An 11,415-nucleotide genomic window follows, 5' to 3' on the forward strand; every position below is an offset into this window, starting at 1 on the left:
TGAGAGTGAGTGTAATTTTCGCTTTCTTATCCCACTTATTTACTTACTAGGCGACCACTGTGTTTTCCGGTTAGGATTGAGATTAGTTCCAACTTCTAACAAGGAACCATCTACCTGTTATAGTGAGGCTTGAATAGATGGTTTGCACTAAGTTATGGTAAGCTCTTATATACACAAAGTAGTACAGGTGCCGCAAAGTTTCCCAACCTACTGGTGCAACACACTGAGGTTTACAGAAAAACTTTTCTTTTAACACCCTGTTCTTTGCTACAAACATCTAGAGAAGATACCTTACCAAGTCTTTCAGTACTAGCTGTATCTTTCTGTGCATTAACAAGGTCACAAAATGCTCGACTAGAAGATATCAACATATGATAGGGAGCTGCATATGGAACCTTAGTATCATAGAAAATCTTTATAAGTGTCCCAAACTGAAAGTTGCTAATACCTGTAGCATTAGTTATTGCAGATGATATTGCGTTAGTTATTGCAAATGTCTCCTTTGTTAAATTTGTGTTTTCATTGCAGATCTATATATGGAGGGTAAGCACCCTTATCTTCAAAACCAATTGAAATATCGGTTTCAATTTTTCCAGCACTAACTTCTAATCAACTATCTTCAAAACCAAAAGCAGTTCGTTGTTGAAATCCCAACTGATCTATGTAGTTATTTTTTAATTGGCAAGTAAATTAATTATATTTTTTTATGAGTTTTAAGTTTTCCAGTGATTGATTCCTGAGTTTGATATATTAATTCAATTTTTCACTAATTAGTAATTGGTCTTCAAGCAAAGTATCAACTCTTGATCTCTTGAAGTCCTATTCAATTAGTGGGTGAATCATTCCAAGCAGTAAGTTTTGCTATCAACTCTTGATCTCTTCAGGATTTATTCAGCTGATGTTGGTCAAACTTATATTCTTGAGCTCTATCTGTTTCTAAAAATGCTTGAGAGGAAATCGTTGTTCAATTTGTAATTTTTTCCTGAGTTTATGATAGTAAGATTCAATAAGTTGCATTAGTTACTTATAAAATAAAATTAAAAAGAACTACATTGCAACGAAATTGAAAAATCTGCAGCAATGCAGGGTAATAACGTATCTAACCTAAGTCTCCACTGGCAACACGTCTCTGCATTGCTGATATGATCTACATCGTCCCTAATTGATCAGAAATGAAATAAAAAAGAAATAGATGACCTTAAGCCTTTGCCATACTAATGATCTTATCGTTTGGTTTCTAGGGGTTTAAACTAATTTGAAAATAGTTCATCGAAATATATGTTTGAGACTAGAAAACAAGAGGAGGTTTGGTATTGACCAGAATTAGGTTTGAGATTTGCCGGAATATATCTGTTTAAAGTTTGGGAAAAAGTTTGGAAGAAATTTGTATAGCAAAAGTTATGGTTTTGTGTAAGTTCAGGTTTTATCATTACCGGGATCTTTAACCTTAGCCTTAACTTTGAAAATGTTACAGAGTAAAACGGATTTTTTTTTTTGTGCAATTGAAGAAAGTGAGTGTAAGTTAAGGGTTTATATTTATGAACTGAGTTATAGCCAGGATTTCGAAACCGTACCAGAACATGACATAACCTCTACTGGAACCTTGGTTAGTATTTGCTCCATAATTAGATCATGGTGAAGGTGCTTCCTTTTTCTTATATACTCTTTTCGTCTTCATCTTTGTTGGTGTTGTTGTAGTAATAGTATTACTGGAATCTTTGGTTTTACTTTTCCCAACACGATCAACTCATGCTTGGTTTTTGTAACTGAAATAGTGCGGGTCAAACTTGAACCTGAAAAGATTATGACCACTCCTTTATTATGAGAGATTCAAATGGAGAAGCTATGCAGAACAAACCATTAAGTGGCTTATTCATACCTCTCATAGTAATTATATTATAACCAAAAGTTTATTTGTTTGTGATTTGAGCAAGAAAGATTTTACAATGTTTTTTACTTCTGTTTTTTGTATCAGAATAAGATAAGTTTTTATTTTAATATCACATCCATTGCAAAAGAAAAGAGTTTAGCTAGGTTGTAATTGTTTGCTCGATATGTGATTGTAGTGACATATATAAATGTGGGTTTTGATTTGAGAACAGAGTACAAATGGTGCTTCTAGCTCCAGATCCCGTAGAATGATGATCATGGAGTATGTGCCTTTATTTGTTGAGCTCTTGGTTTCATTCCTTTTTCAGTATAACAATATAGTACTTTAAAGATTAGTAGGATTTTGCCATGAACCCTAGGAAAGATAAAACCTTAGAAAAATGCGAGATGTGTGAGTTATGATGTTATGAATGACAATTCGGCAGTTAGGTTGACATGACAAAACTAGCTATCTGAGGAGCTAAAGGTTTCTGTATTTATGTTTCTACTTTTATAATCTTCTCTTCACAATACATGTCAGAAGTTGATGTGTTGTGTCATCCCTAGGCCCCACTTATAGATGCATCATTTATTCAACATGTTTACTGGCTGGATTGTTGCGTCTCACTCGAAATCTCTACATGTGTGTTCCCTTTAACATACTTCCACCAACTGATTTTCAGGGCCAGCTTGGTACCTGGGGCCAGCAAGTAGATCCAAGTCAATATGGTGCTGCTTATTATGGTTAGGGACAAGGGTACGATGCTTATGTGTATGATGCGGCTCATAATTACGGAACGAACGGAAGGTCAGGCGCATCGCGCATGCGTGCTATACTAGTACGAAAGGATAAAACACACACACATCGAAGATTTCAGAATCGATTCTGGACGGGTCAGACGGCTGAGTCAGATCCAAACAGGCAACTTTGAAATCCAGCAGTCTAAACTACGGTATATATAAATGCGTCCCACAAGATGGGGCGGGAATCGGCTCATACAAATTAAAACAAAAATGGACGAAGAAATTTGGGGGAAAATTGAGAAATCAAATCTTTCAATTCAATCATTATCTTCAATCAGGTCACTAATCATAAACCCTTCCACATCTAAACAAATCATCTCTGCTATAATCAAAACCCTAACTCAATATCTACAACAAGAACAAGAACAAACCCTAGAAAATCAAAATCAAATTATAAACCATTACCTGAAACTCCTCTGTGATATAGCTACTCATCATCCTGACTTCACACGTATCGTATTTGACACGGTCTGGTCTTTCGCTTTCAGTAGTTTTGTTAATTCGCAATTTAGAGTTGAATCTTTATCAGTTCTTCTCACTATTGTTCAGCATGATGAAAATTTAGTATCTGCTATAGGTGAATTCGATGAGAGTGTTATAACTGAACTTTTTTTTGATTCTTCTGTGTCTGTTAGGTACTGGGTTTTTAAGAATTTGTTTAGATTTGGGATTCGAAATGAAATTTTAGTTCGAGTTTTGTTAGGGTTTATTAATGATCCTTATCCTTATGTGAGAAGAGTTGCTTTAGATGGTTTAGTAAGGTTGAGTAAATCAGTGGTGGAAATTAAGAATGGTGGATTGATTGCGGAAGGATATGATCGGGCGGTCGATTTATTTGTTGATAGAAATGACTGTGTTAGGGCGGCAGCAATTCGTGTGGTAAGTGGTCGGAAACGATTCTATTTTGTTCTTAATTCGATGTTTGTGTGTATTGCTGAAATGATTTTATTGTGAAATTTAGGTCTGTGAATGGGGGCAATGGTTACCGGATTCTAATATGGAAAATGGTGAGCAGGCTTGGTTGGATTCGGTGTTTGTTCAGGTAATGCTTGAATTTAGATTGTTAATGTGATTGAGAAATAGATTTGGACACCAATTGGTACCACAAGAGGTACTTCAGGGGATCCCAATGGTGAAATGTCGTCTCTGTTTGTCCTCATACGTGCACATGCGTAGTATTCCTTGCGAGTCTCTTGTACGTTACTAGTTGGATTCAAATTAGAAGGATTGGAATGTGCATATATTTGTTTGTGATAGTTAGAAAATCGTGTAATTACATTAGTGTGAGTGCTTGAATTTTGAGGAAGACTTGAGATGTTTCATAGGGTACTTGAATCACTGCGTTGGAACCAAATTTTGTCCTGTGAATTATGATTAGTCCTGTTTAGGCTTTTGTAATGTATGTTCTTCTGCAGCTGTGTTCCATGGTGAGAGATATGAGTATGGAGGTACGGAATGAAGCTTTTGTCTCCCTCGGGAAAATGAAGATGGTGTCTGAAGATATACTACTGCAGACCTTATCAAAGAAAGTCCTTGGTAACCTAAAAGAAAGAAAATTTCCTGGGAAGAGCAATACGAAAATTTTGGATCTACCAGCTTCAAATGCAGCTGGTGCTTTTGTTCATGGGCTCGAGGACGAATTCTATGAGGTGATTCTATTAGTATTTGCAGTTTGCTTAATTTGAGCGGAAACCCATGGCATTACAATATGCTTTGTAGACTCCAGCTTGAACTCGAACTTTCTCACACACTGCACTGTTCTTATTGCTCTTGTTGAAGGTGAGGAGCTCAGCCTGTAATTCCTTGGGGATGCTTATAGCTTTCTCTGTCAGATTTGCTAATGCTGCCTTGGATTTGTTAATGGACATGTTGAATGACCATTCTATGGTTGTTCGGTTGCAAACATTGGAGACAATGTATCATATGGTGACATGTGATCGTCTGAAGGTGCAAGAGGCACACATGCATATGGTATTCCCGCTGTCCTTTATCCCTTATTATGAAACCAATGAGTATCCATTAAACATGATACGTATATGTGCATTTTTGGATCACATTGTTGATCATTTGCAAGACATTCAACAAAGAGAAGTTTTTGGTTTTTAATTAGTTAGACCTACCAATTATCTCGTATCTTATATTTGGCATACCTTTGCAGTTTCTTGGTACTCTGGTGGATGCAAGTACCTTGATTAGACGTGCAGCACGTAAAGTCCTCCGTTTACTGAAACTTCCATGTATGAAGATTTTTAAATCATCAATTAGCGGCCTTCTTACCAACTTGGAGACTTATCCTGAGGTAGAAACCATGTACATCAATTACAACTTCTTCTTTTTTCCTGGTTGAACATCATGAGCTCGGGCAAATTTTATAGAGTATAACTTTTCTTTCTGTTCTCCTCCCAGGACGAAGCTGATATCTTCTCTGCTTTGTCTTATATGGGTAGAAACCATGGAAGTTTTGCCGTCAGCTTTGTTACAGAAGTGTCTCAAGAGGTTTTTGTCTTTCCTTGTCTCACCATTTAGAATAGTATCAAATGTAAAAGATCACTGTTCCCTTATTTTTGTTTCTCTTCTGCCCTGCTTACAGATAGAACCATCCCGTGAAGGAGATCTCAGATTTGATAATCCAAGACTAGCTGCAACACTGGTTTTATCCATTTCAGCACCTCTATCACATGAACATCTTGCATGCTCCATTCCAACAAAAGTATTCTCAATGGCAATTCCTTTTTCTTGGAAGAATTTCGGTTTCCTTAAAAGATTGTGCGACTCAAGATGCCCTTTTGGCCTATTTGTATAAGTTCAGTAAAGTTACACATGTTCCTGGCACTGAATCATCTGTAGAGGATAATGTTTCTGGAGGAAAGCTTCCGCTTCATAATATCGATGAGATATTCAATCAAGTATTACCCCTGCAACAAATTTGTGATGGAGCCTCTGAAGATCAATTTCAAAATGTTCTGCGAGATCTAAGGCAAACAACTTTCTCTCTATCTCATCAAAAGAAAGTGATTTTCACGGACGAGGAGGCAGAGAAAAACGTAAATCTTATTCTCAGAACAGTAGCTGCTACCTGGCAACTGATAAAATCAGGGTTCACAGATGAAGTACGAAAGACTTTGAGGTTCTATTCTTAAACTAATTTCTCACGCAGCTTACCTATTTCTATACCTATTCGGTAAATAATATGATCCTAGCTTTTCTTTTTTTATAACGTATAGGAGCTGCAGTAAAGAGCTGGAAACACTAGCTGTGAACTCGAACAGATTAACTGGTTTGTTGGCCTTCGCGTCTCAGTATGTTCAGGTAGTCCAACATATAGCAGAAATATGGATTCATTTTCTTCCATTAAGTAAGCTCCGCTACCGGAAAACAGGAATGTTGGATCATTTATCTGAAAAGCTAGATTATGATCTTAGAAAGCTAAGGTACGAGTTTTCGGGGTTGAGTAAAAAAGAAGAACAGCCTGTCTTAGAATTGATACTTCTTGCTTGTGTTCTGAGGTTGTCCGACATGAAGATCTGTTGTAATGTTAATACATTGAAGAGGATGCAATCTACCATCTCCGACATAGAGCTTCTCTGTGAGGACTTGCACATCGAACTTTCTGAATTTGCTGGAGAACTGAGAAAGTCATTGAGTGAACGGGGATATCTAGATGACGGTGCTTTGAGTCAGCAATTTTCATTCAAAAGATTAGTTGATTTATTTTCACTTAAAGAAATGGTGTTTGATGGAATGTTAGAACACATCAAGGCAGAACTGAGTGTACCAGGTAACGACTCAGAAAACCCTATTCCCTTCGTATCTGGATTGCCTGCTGGTGTTACATTCCAAATGACATTATTTAATGTATCGGACAAAGACAGATTGTGGCTAAAGATGTTTGTACAGGAGGCGTATCTATTTCAGTATGTGTTTCTGGATTTGAACCAAATTGGAGGACATGACGAGTTCAACAAAGTCACATTGAATGTACCGTTCTACAGCACTCCAAAAGCAGCTTCTTTCGTATTAAGAGCATGTGTTGTTAAGGAATGTCCATCTCAAGATGTGGATCAACTGGCAAGAGGTTCTGGAGGGCCAAAAGGGGAGCTCACCGTCATCAGCAATATAACCAAAATTTATTTGGGTGCAGCCAAGAGTACAACCTGAAGGTTGGAAGAAGATTGATTTCAACAAATCTCCAATATACTTTGGCTCGAGAAAGAAGTTGTTCTGCACGGTCACAGTATTTTCTTCATGTCATGGAATTTCTTACCATGTAAAGGAACTATCTAAATTAAAATCAGAGAGCAAATGTCACAGAAAAGTTTAAGTATTTGAGGTGCCATAGTCCATACTTGCTGTCAGCGCCGTCTTATGGACTAGGCCAGCTAGGCTGTTGCCTAGAGTCTCGAATTGTTAGGGCCTAAAAAATTTAATGTTTGTTTTTGTAATATCCGTCCCAATTTTAAGGTTTTTTTTCTTTCTTTGTAATTAGCTTAAAGGGTATTTTGGTAATTTTAGTAATAGGGTTTTTTGGTCATTTCATAACTTATGGGAAAAAAATTTACCTTTCTGCTTAGAGCTTCTCCAATGACATGTTGCCACGTAGGAAATACATATAACAACCATTGGAGAAGCTCTTAGACAGTGTTTCATTCATTCGTTTTCGAAAGAGAATTAAATTGATTTCTTTTCGGTGCATGTGCTAATTAAATATTTTTTTTAGATTATTGCGGTAAGAAGAATATTCACGATTTGATTACTAGCTAATTGGAGAAGGATTTTAAATATGGATATATGCCTTTAAAATGAAATAGCACAATAATAATGATAGCATAGGCTTTGTAGAAAAAAGAATAGTAGTCAGATATTACCATAATCTTTATATTTATGGACATTTAGCTTGGTTAATCGGTGGGACTAGTATTAATCCTCTTTGCCAAGAAAAGAAAATAACCGTTTGTTTTTCTGGATAAAAATCAATCCATATTAATCCTAAGATTTGGTTAACTAAGGTAAAAATTTAAAAGATTTAACAAAGCTTTTAAATGTTGTGGTTGGTGGAATTTGAAGTTAAATTAAATAGGGAAGGTTAAAGAAAAATTAGGACCTCTAATTCCCTAGATTAGTTTCACGTGAATTTTTTCTCTCTCATCTATAAGATGATTTTTTTTCTCGTCAAAGGATGATTTTCTCATATTTGTTTCTAAATCCTAATCTTCTTTGATTCTTTCATGTTGTGTTGTTTGTTTTGCAGGTTAATCAGCATCTTTGTTTCTCTCATTCTTGACAACTTTGTGTACGTCTCAACAGTTCTTGTGGGTTTTTGTTAGACCTGTTCTTCGACATCATCACATTTTCGAAATGGAATCAGATACTTCTCAGTCCTCTAACCCTGAATATGAAGATCTAGCCAATAGAATGGCTTCCCTACTGCATATAGAAGAAAAAGAATACGAAGTTCCAGCCGATCTGACTGAAGCAAGGAATGAACATAAATATTCTCTTGTTATCACCACTATTACAAGAAGAGAATATGTCATCAATATATTTTATAATATGCTCCAACGTTCATGGCAACCTTCAGGCAACATAGAGATATCAAGTTTTGGTAAAGCTGTTTACCTTGTTTACTTTGGACTGGGTTGTGACTATAACACAGTAATAACTAGATCTCCAAGGGGACTAAATGAAGATCTTCTACTTCTAGAGAAATGTGATCCTGACAAGATCCCTGAAGAATACGAATTCAAGTATGCAGACTTCACTGTCCAAGTTCATGGTCTACCAATGAGTTTTCAAACAACAAAAATAGTGGAATTCGTTGCAAGCAAGATTGGATTCCCTTACCCAATAAATCCATCAGAGCAAACTAAATGGAGGAGTTTTGCTAGAGTTCGAGTCAAAGTTGATGTTACAGAGCCTATCAGACAAGAACTGGTCTTCACTCTACCATCAAAGAAAAAGTGCAAGGCCAAGCTAAGATATGAAAGGTTACATAAAGTTTGTTTTTTCTGTGGTAGATTTGGACATATCATGAAACAATGCCCAGACCTGTCCAGAGAATGTGAAAAATTAGGGTTCTTTTCTCCAGAAACTTTCATGGAGAAGATGCAGGATATGAAGGTAGCTCGTTTTACTGAAGAAATCAATGCTAATTACTGGACAAGAATCACACAGTTTAACCAATCTTCAACAAAGCAACAAGAATCATCACGAGGCATGCAGGAAGATGATGACGTCAGAAGCAAGAACCCTGATTCTGCTTTTGGTCAAGACATTACCAATATTATCTCCACTTTTCACTCTCCGAAAGAAGATATCCATGCAAGGGATAATTCTGCTACCAAAAATAGCCATGCACGAGATAATTCTGCTACCCAAATTATAGCAAACTCTCAGTCAAACAAGGAAACCACAAAAAACCTTCCTACTATCCAGCCTGGAAAGAATCAGTCTCCAGCTCACCAAGCCATTAATACAAATTCTCATGCAGTTACCACCGGAGCAAAAAAACCAAGTACCTTTGAACCGATCCGAAAACCATCACCAATCACCATTACCCAACCCCCTAAACCCTTACCCACCCATGAGATAAATTCCCAACAACCCATACCCAACCACCAAAAACCATCAAGTCCAAACCCAACCTCCATCATCCACACCGCAAAAAAACCACTTTGGGAATTACCATCAGCAACAAAAATCCTCCTCCATCCAAGAACCAACACTACACCCACACCAATACTCCACCAGATAACCTTCCAAAAAAATCTATCACCATCCCACCTCTAATCCCCCCATAAAAACCCACCAAAAAAAATATGAGACAGTGGAAAAGGTGTTAGAAAAAACGCTTTAAAATTACCAATTTTTCCATGGACTATGTTTTGATCCCTAGACCTATTGCCCATTAATTGTTTTTTCTTTTGAATAGATAAAACAATAGTCCCACATTGACTAAAATCTAAAGAGTTTTAGACATAAATACCATAGAATTGGCTATAAGGGCATGGCCCTTGGGTCATTAGACTTTTGTGCTTTGAGGGAAGGCTTAGACTAGGGCAAGGTTGCCTTTCCCGTACGCGCGGTGCTTCGCACAGAAGCACGCACGCCGCCGCCGTCCGTCCGGGTGTGGGTGTGGGTGTGGGTGTGGGTTCATTAGATCCTATCTTTTTGCTGAAATTTTTGGTACGTGTTTTCCAATCAAGTAGAAGAATCTTTTCTTTGTCTGTACGTGTCTTGTCTTGGATTCTTTGTCTGTACGTGTTTTGTCCTGACTTCTTTGTCTGAACGTGCTTGTCTTGGCTTCTTTGTTTGTACGTGTTTTGTCCTGGCTCTTGGCTTGGAAGCAACACACTGCTCCATGCTTGACAAAACAACTTTTCTTGCACTATCTTTAACCCAACATTACCAGTATTTCTGTCATAAGCATGGGTTTTCTTTCTTGTTTGTAACTACACAAACACTATATAAGAGAGTAGTTGTAAGCTCAGAAAACACACCACAGAGAAACATCTCTTCTACTCTCCCTCTGTTTTTCTGTAAACATCTCTTCTACTGTTTTAAGTACTGCCAAGCTCTAAGGGTACCTTCATTGTATGCTACATTGAGGGGTACTAACTGTAGTTGTATCCTGGAGGTGACTCGCCAACTGCTGTAGCATCTCAGAGGAGTGGCAGGCGATATTTCCTTTAGGACAGCGTAGTTTACGTGCCTCTACATTTTCTGTGCAGCAACATCAGCAACATTATTTTGAGCTAAGTATCTTCTTCTCAGTTACATTATTAGTACTTTCACCAACAATCTAAAGGCAATATCCTCTTTACTATATTTTGTAACAACATGGGAAAGAGTATTGTAGACAAACCCCCAAAGTTTAGTGGCAAAGACTTTAAACGATGGCAGTCCAAAATGTTATTCTTCTTAAAAGACCAAAGGCTAGATGAAGTTTCCTTAGAAAGACCCTTAAGAAGGCTTCATGACCGTGGTTATGAAGATAGACTGGATAGGTGGACTAGGAAAAATTACATGTGCAAAAACCATATTCTTAACTGTCTGGATGACTCCTTGTACGACTTTTATAATGCAAAAGAGAATTTTACTGCTTTTGATTTATGGGAAGCCCTAGAAGAAAAATATCTTGCTGAAGCTGCTGGAAGCAAGAAGTTCTTGGTGGCTAGGTTCCTGGAATATAAGATGACTGATGAAAAGCCTGTTGTAGAACAATTCGTCGAACTCCATCTACTCATCAACGAAATTCTTGCTGAAGGCATGCATATTGATGAATCTCTAAATGTATCTGCAGTGATTGAAAAGCTACCACCCTCATGGAACGAGTACAAAAGGAGACTGCGACACAAGAATCGTGAAATCACCATGGTGGAGCTGGGGAAAAAGATCCAGGTGGAGGAACTTCTGTGCTGCAAGGACAAGAGCCTGATGCTGAGCAAAGACATGTCAAACAAAGCTCATGTCCTGGACGATAATGCTGCGTCAAAGAAAAGGCACGGAGAATCCAGCAAAAATGGTAAACGTAAAAAACAACGTAACTCCAAAGGTAACCATCTTAAGCCAAAGGGTGGTGTCTCCAAAAACACCATCAAAGGCGACTGCTATAACTGTGGGAAAACTGGTCATATGGCCAAAGATTGCAGGGCACCTAAAAAGACCAAAAATGATCCTAAACAGAAAAATAAGGCAAACGTAGTAGATGATTCTGGATATTTTACTGGCATGGTGTCTGAAGTC

The 11,415-nt window shown here is 37.4% G+C and overlaps 1 pseudogene; it reads left to right on the forward strand.

Annotated features, from left to right (window-relative positions):
• The first annotated feature begins 833 nt into the window (after window positions 1-833).
• Window positions 834-7,353, forward strand: LOC113288917 (annotated as a pseudogene).
• The last annotated feature ends 4,062 nt before the right edge of the window (window positions 7,354-11,415 follow it).

This window comes from Papaver somniferum, chromosome 6 (genome assembly GCF_003573695.1).
Source record: "Papaver somniferum cultivar HN1 chromosome 6, ASM357369v1, whole genome shotgun sequence".
NCBI classification, from domain to species: Eukaryota; Viridiplantae; Streptophyta; class Magnoliopsida; order Ranunculales; family Papaveraceae; genus Papaver; species Papaver somniferum.